General features: G+C 46.8%; 1 long non-coding RNA gene across 1 annotated transcript; it reads left to right on the forward strand.

Annotated features, from left to right (window-relative positions):
- Positions 1 to 7093, forward strand: LOC106783222 (uncharacterized). The gene is made up of 3 exons (XR_001380884.3): positions 1 to 361; positions 6274 to 6463; positions 6822 to 7093. It is a non-coding gene; the product is annotated as an uncharacterized lncRNA (long non-coding RNA).
- The last annotated feature ends 201 nt before the right edge of the window (positions 7094 to 7294 follow it).

Consider the following 7294-nt stretch of genomic DNA (forward strand, 5'->3'; position numbering starts at 1 on the left):
GCTTGCCCTCCTGGGACAAAAAGTGCATGTGGTGATGTTGGAGGAGGGGGGGTACTGTTACCAAGCCCTAAGGGACCAGTGACCTGAAAGTGGGTCTTTTTGCTCTGAGTCGCTTGTGCCAGCAGAACGAGACTGGGTTCAGAACAGCAAAGGAGAAATTTTATTCGCACATTGAGGACTGGAGAAGAGAAAGCTTGTGCTCTACAGACAGCTTCTCCTTGAAGATGAGGAAATGGAGAACAAGGAGGAGGAACCACGGGATCATCAAGACTCTGGAAAAGGGGCGGAGACTTCCAGGAACAGTTGGTACATGCGCAGTTCTCCAAACTCCTGTGCACATGGCACCAAGGTGCCTAGCAAGGTGCGTTGCCACCCCCATCCCCACTCCCTTACCTCTGCTCCTGGCCGGGCTTTTAGCATGGTAGGTAACGAGGCAAAGGTGATTTCAGGGTCCCTCCAGGTCCTTTTACACAGGCGCTGCTCCTGTGGTTAGGGTAGAACCGGTTCAGGGCGGTTTGCTGCTGTGGGTTCTTTGAAGCATGGCTGAAAACTCTCTCACATGAAACTGTCAGGTTGGGGCCAGAGTAAGCGTGGGCCAGCGCTAAGTTTCACTATTAAGAGTACAGGTTGGTATGCCAGGAGTATGTACGGGTGACAGAGTGAGCAGAGAGCCAGCCTTTTAGTGCAGCGTGACAGGCTTTGTTTGTGGAGGCATTTGTATTAGTTATCTACTAATGCATGATAAAGCCCCCAAAGTTTAGCGGCTTAAAACAACGAACATTTATATCTCACACAGTGTCTGAGGGTCGTGAATCTGGGAGCTAAGTTGCTGGCTTGTTGGGGCTCAGAGTCTCTCATGAGGTTTCAATTAAGCTGTCTTTCAGGGCTAGAGTCACCTGAGGGCTTGACAGGGACTAAAGAATCTAGGACTGACATAATGTGGTATAATGATCCAAAGATGGCCTGATATTGGCCCCTCATGGTAGGCTGAGACTGTGGGCTCAAAAGCCTGCTGGCACAAAATTCAAATTCTTACACACCCAATTGTATCAAATACAGCCCAAATAAACCTATTTTTAGTCATTTAAAGCCTTCCTGCTTTGCATGCCCCATGAAATTGCACCTCACATCTACTAGCCATAGGTGTGTTGACACAAATAATTGGTTCTGACCAATCTTTAAATCAAAATTGGGGTGAGTTTATTATGAGCCAGATCTGAGGACTAGCCCGGGGCCTTCCTTCCCCAAGGAAGGAAGGGCGCCAAAGAAGTGGGGCATACAGAATGGTTGTATACTGTATTGGAACAAAAAGCATACGTCACATATGTTAGGAATGTCCCTTTTACAATAGTCATGAGATTGCCCTGTCAGCACTGAGTGACACAGCAGGTAGCAGGTCTGTTGTCTGGAGCTGGGTGGTCACTGGTGAGCACAGCGATCAATTCCTAGCCTAGGGAGAGATGCTTGTCTTTAAGGAAGTTCCCATGTGGGAGAAGTTACATCTGTATCTTAAGGGCATTTGTTCTTGTCTTTGGAACATAGCAAATGCTTAAAGCAGATATACAAGGCATGCTCACTGGCCACGTCAGGCCCTTTTGGAAAAACAAGGTCCAACTGAATTAGTCTTACACCAAATGTCTTCCTCACATCATCCAACTTATCCTATTGCTTCCCATTTATTTATCAGGTACAATAAACTCTGTGCTACAGAAGATCCCAAGCCACCAATGCCCCTTGGAGCTCTCTCATCCAGAGGCTCCCCATCATGATGAACATCATCATCTATACAGGAAAGAGCCTCTCCATCTCCCTCTCCCAAAGGTGCTTCCTGACCCTCCTCCTCTTCTGGGTGGTGGCCCCAAGCCATTGCCTGTGGGAGCGCTTGAGCTGTAAAGGGCTTCCCCTGCGTGCAGATAGGTCAAAGCCCAAATAAAGCTCATTGTCGACCACAGCCAACCACCTGATCACATCTTGTGCCTTCATCAGCCCCGAGATCCCGCAAATTTACTAACATAGCTATGGGCTGGAGGCCTCAGTTCCTCAGAAGGGCCTCTCCGCAGGGCTGCCTCGGTCTTCTCACGACTGGGCGGCTCACTTTCCCCCAGAAAGAGAAATCCAAGAGAGAGCGCAACTGAGATGTAAACAACAGTGCTGTTTTATGACTAGTCGCACACCATCACTCCTGCTTTATTTTGTTAGAAGTGAGTCACTAGGGGCTGGCCCCGTGGCTGAGTGGTTAAGTTCTCGCGCTCTGCTTTGGGGGCCCAGGGTTCTGCCGGTTCGGATCCTGGGCACGGACATGGCACCGCTCGTCAGGCCATGTTGAGGCGGCGTCCCACATGCCACAACTAGAAGGACCCACAACTAGAATACACAATTATGTACCAGGGGGGCTTTGGGGAGAGAAAGCAGAAAAAAAAAAAGATTGGCAACAGTTGTTAGCTCAGGTGCCAATCTAGGGAAGAAAATAAAAGTGAGTCACTAAATCCAGCCCACATTCAAGGGAGGGGAGTGAGGCGCCACCTCTTGAAGAGAGGAGCAGCAAAGAATATGTGGGCATGTTTTAAAAATCACCACAGCTCTTTCACAGGCCTCCTCTCTCACCTCACCCCTCTTCTCCAGCGCCCCGTGAGGTGAGCAGGGCAGGTAACCAGACTCAGGGAGGTTGAATGACCTGGCCGTGCTCATGTGCCTGGTACATGGGACTGGAACCCAGGACCTTGTCAGCCTCCTCTCCCCATCGCCCCCCCCCCCCCAGGCAGGAACCCTCGCCTCTGCGAGGCATGTCTCACTTTTCACACCAGTTTCTCTTCTCTCTTCTATCTTGTGGTCCTTGTGACAATCCTGTGAGGTGCATCAGAGATTATGAAACATAGAGCAGCCAAAAAAGATCTGGGTTCTGAGCATGGCTTTGGCACAGCTAACCCGTGTGATCTTGGGAAAGCCCCATCCCCTCTCTGGGCCTCTTTACCCTTCTCTATAGGATGTTAAAATTTAGATTAATATTCAAAGAGTAGACAATGGCAACTCATAGATATAATATGCAGCTGTGTCAAAGAGTGAACTCATTAACTAATGAGGAAGCCCTGAAATATTACAACCTATTCTAAGGAAAATTCAAAGAACCACAAGTTTATAGTCAGATAAGGAATGCTGAAGTGAGTTTATAAATAGTCCGGAAAGTGGAAGAACTGGCAAAGTTGGTCAATATCCACAAGAATCAATTGCATTCCACTGTGTAATGGCCCTGATTTGCGTTTCCTTAGAAAGGAGTTAATTGCCTTACTATCAGTTAACTTCTACCTCTACAGAGTTGTAAAGTAGCCTAGTCAAGGACAAACCTGGCAGAGATAAGCAGGATGGCTGCACTCTCCAGGTCAGGACTCCCACTTCATTTCCGAGCCTCACAATTTTGCCTCACAAGGATAGAAGTATGGGCCTTGATCTCTGGTTCCTTTGTAGGGGAGCAAAATTTGTCATCCCAAAATGTGTCTCTTTGGCATGAGGATAATTTTAGGCTGATTATTTTTAAGAAACAAAAGACTCAGGAGGAGCTTTTACCTCTCCCTTAACTGCCTAAAGAATTTAGATAAAGGGCCTGCTCCAGGAAAGGAAGTATCACCAAAGATAACTATAGTCTAATAGGAACTAGGGATGGTTGGCAGGGAGGAACCTAGCAAAGTCTCTATTAAAATTCCTTTCTGTGTCCTCTTGTTTCTGTGTGGCTCAGCAAACATTTGTTTATTAAACATTTACTCTTTATCGTTTTTCTGAATTGCCTTCCTTCTCTCCAGGCCCCTATGCCCTTCTCCTTAGTCCAGAATGGCATATATATCTCATTTTGCTTGATTATCTTTGGAATCTCTCATGTTAATGTGGATTCCTTGTATGTACATAATTAATTCTTTTCTCCTGTTAATCTGCCTTATGTCATTTTAATTATTCAACCAGCCAGAAAGAACCTAGAAGGTGTAGGGGGGAAGACATTTCTTCTACCCTCTCTGGGTTCATCTGGCCGGAGAACGAATTAAACTCACATGGGACAGAATAGCAGGAGAAAATTAAACAAAGCTTTATAAGATGTATACATGGGAGAGGTCAGGCAAGCTGAGCAACTCGCCAAAATGGCTGAAGCCCCCACCTTAAGTATCATATCCAGCTAAAGACAAAGGAGGATGTTGGGGGTGGGGGGAGTCAGTTACAGGAGGTTACCAGACAAGCACAATAAACAAATTTAAGTCCTTGCCTTCCCCATTGATTGAGTTTCTAGAGATAAGGTCATCCCCCATTCTTCCTGGTAGAGAGGGAAATATCTTTACAGATAGCGATTTCCTTTACAATGTAAATGTCTCCTAACAAAGGGCAAGTAAATTCTACTTTTCAGTTGCTTTCCTGTCTGCAAAGTAACTAGCCTCAAATAATCATCATGCCAAAGAGACATATCTTGGGGTGGTCAATGCCAGTCCCCCACAAAGGATGGGGGGTCGATTTTTCCCTTCCCCATCACCTAGCGCTGAAATTTCCTGCCCCTAAGCCTGAATTAGCAGATAAGGCAACAGGATCAGCTCATGGGTGGCCTACTGGGAGTTGTGTCCCTCCAGTTGCCCCCACCTAGGTCTGCCTCCCCCTTCCCTCAACTCAACCCAGGAGCATAAGAATGAAAGACCCTCTGTCTGCTCTAGACGCCAGAGACTCCTTTTGAGAAGAATTGGGTTTTCTGGCTCTTTCTCTTGTTCTGGCCCAGAGGTAGGACCCTTATTTATATTGGCTTAAAGTATGTAATGAATAGCACATAAGTCAAAACCAGCCTAATTATCAAATGCAGTTGTGTCAATAAATGCCTTTCAATCCATGCAATGAGATGACACACTCCGAATACAAAGGGAAGAAAAGCCATTATCCTGAAATGTCTGGCTGTTACCTGGGCCAAGCCCTGTTAAATCATTATGGGTAATTATAGGTTATTAGATGCTATCATCCCAGCAAGAGAACCAGCCTCAGTTGTTACATTAATGCCTTGGGCAGTGCATGGACCCTCTGAGTCAGGGAAGTTAAAGGTAACTTCCTGGAGTTTTGTTGTTTTACTTTTATTTACTCTCTCTTAGCAATTTTCAAATATACAATACAGTATTATTCACTGTTGTCACTGTGCTGTATATTACAGTCACTTTCTGCTTCTAGTCTCCTTCCATCCTACTTCTTGTGAGTGCCCCCACAAAATCCTTCTGAGACAGGAACCAGCCTAAAGAGACAAGGCCATCTGCAAGGCCCCAGGCCTAACAAGATTGGCCCTAACCAATCAGCAGGCTAGGGGAATCAGCTGGAGGCCACCAAGATCCACATTCCACAGCCTCTGGACTTTCCTGGCTTTGCACATGCGCCCTAGCACCCAGGAGTCCACTGAAGGTGACCCTAGCCCTATTAGCATAGTAAAAATCACACCTAGGGGTGGAGAGCTAGCATGCTAATGATGCCTGTGTCACATGAGGTGGCATGTTGAACAACAGCGCAGGCGCAAGGAAAGCCCCACCTCTACGTGCAAAACAAGGCTCCCTGTCCCCAGCCTTTGCCTAATAAAAGCCCCACAGTCCTGTTCCCTAAGGAGCCAGTCAGCTGCCCCTTTCCTTTCTGCACTGGCTCCCTTGTCCCTCTCCTGTGCACAAGCTAACAAACTTTTACTTTTCTAATCCCGTTTGTTGTCTCTCTTGATCTCTGTCCTGAGGGACAATAAGAACCCAATGCATCAGGAACACTTGTGCTTCATCGTTCAGGTTTTACCCAACAGATTTGCTATCCCAAAAGATTTATTATTCTTTCCTAACAGGGAACTCCAAGAAGCCTCAAAGAGCTTTCCTAATTCTCCAGTCAAGTCACTCTGAGCTGGCTTCTTCCCAGAGGGAAAGTTGAGGAGGCCTCTAGTGTGTGAAGTGGGGAGAAAAATGAACATCTGAGTTGGTAGGACTAGAGAGGAAAAGTGACATAGCCAAGATCACACAGCTTGGCTGCAGCTGAGCTACAGAGCAGAGAAGGGGCGGCAAGAAGGTGAGAAGGGAGAGAAGCTGGGAGCTCAGGGTGGACAGCTGAGGCTTTGGCAGATCTCCTTCCAGAAAGGGCAGGTGGGGAGGTGGGGAGGTGGGGAGGGAGGTATATGGCTCCTTTAAGACTCCAGTTCAGTAAGACAAAGGGTGGTTCTCCTTCACTGACCAAATATTCTGATCAAACCCTGTGGTAGATGAAATATGGCCGCAAATTCTTTGATGTTCCTCCCCTCAGATGCTGAATCAATTTCCCCAGTCTTTGAGTCTGGCCTTCTCTTGTGACTTGCTTTGAGCAGCAGAATGTGGCAGAAGGGCTACTGCATGAGTTCCAGAGCTGAGGTCTCCAGACCCCTGCAGCTTCTGCTTTTCATCAGAATACAGCCGGCAGACCACAGAAGAAGGCAGCAAGTCCAGCCTCCTGGAGGGTGAGTGCTGTGGGAACCCGTTGGGACCCCCAGAGCTGGTAAAGTGAAAAAATTTGAGCCACAGAAGATAGAGAAAGAAATCTTATCTGAACTTCCCTTATCTGACCACAGCAGAGGCTCCCCAAAATACCATTACACCCTCCCCCCAGGGAGTTTCTTGTGAACTCAGTTGCCATGGAGACAGACTTCTCATTTCTATTAGCATGAAAAAGCCCAGTAGAACTGCTCATACTTTCCTATTGAAGTCCCAGTAACCCCCCTTTTGTTAAGTTGATATATATAAAACCTTATTATTGAGAGCTCCTGTGCACACTTAAATAAACTATGTCTACTCTCCTGTTAATCTGTATGTTGTCAGTTAATTTGCAGGCCGTCATTCACTGGACCCAAGTTGGGAGGGGAAGAGTTTTCCTCCCAATAGAGGCTATGTGGAAAAGAATAGAGAAGCCCCAACATATAGCCAGTCCCAAGACTCTAGAAGAAGTCTGGGTGAGGCTATCTTGGATCTTCCAGCCCAGCTAAGCCCAGTCAGCAGCTGAATGTATCTACATGAGAGCCCAGGCAAGACCAGCAGAACTGCCCAGTCAATCCAAAGAATTGTGAGAGATAATAAATATTTGTTGTTTTAAACCACTAAGTTTTGGGGTGATTTGTTATATAGCACTAGGTAACTAATAAACTCAGAGTTTCCATTTCCTACACACTCTGTACTTTTCTCATTCTGTTTCCTGCTTGGAACGCTCCCATCATGGCCCTATCTGCTGACTGAGACTCTCTGCTTGACCAAACTTCAGTCAGGCTTCTGAAACTTAGCCTGGCTCTATCTGTGCG

The sequence above is a fragment of the Equus caballus genome, chromosome 5 (assembly GCF_041296265.1).
Source record: "Equus caballus isolate H_3958 breed thoroughbred chromosome 5, TB-T2T, whole genome shotgun sequence".
Classification (NCBI taxonomy): Eukaryota; Metazoa; Chordata; class Mammalia; order Perissodactyla; family Equidae; genus Equus; species Equus caballus.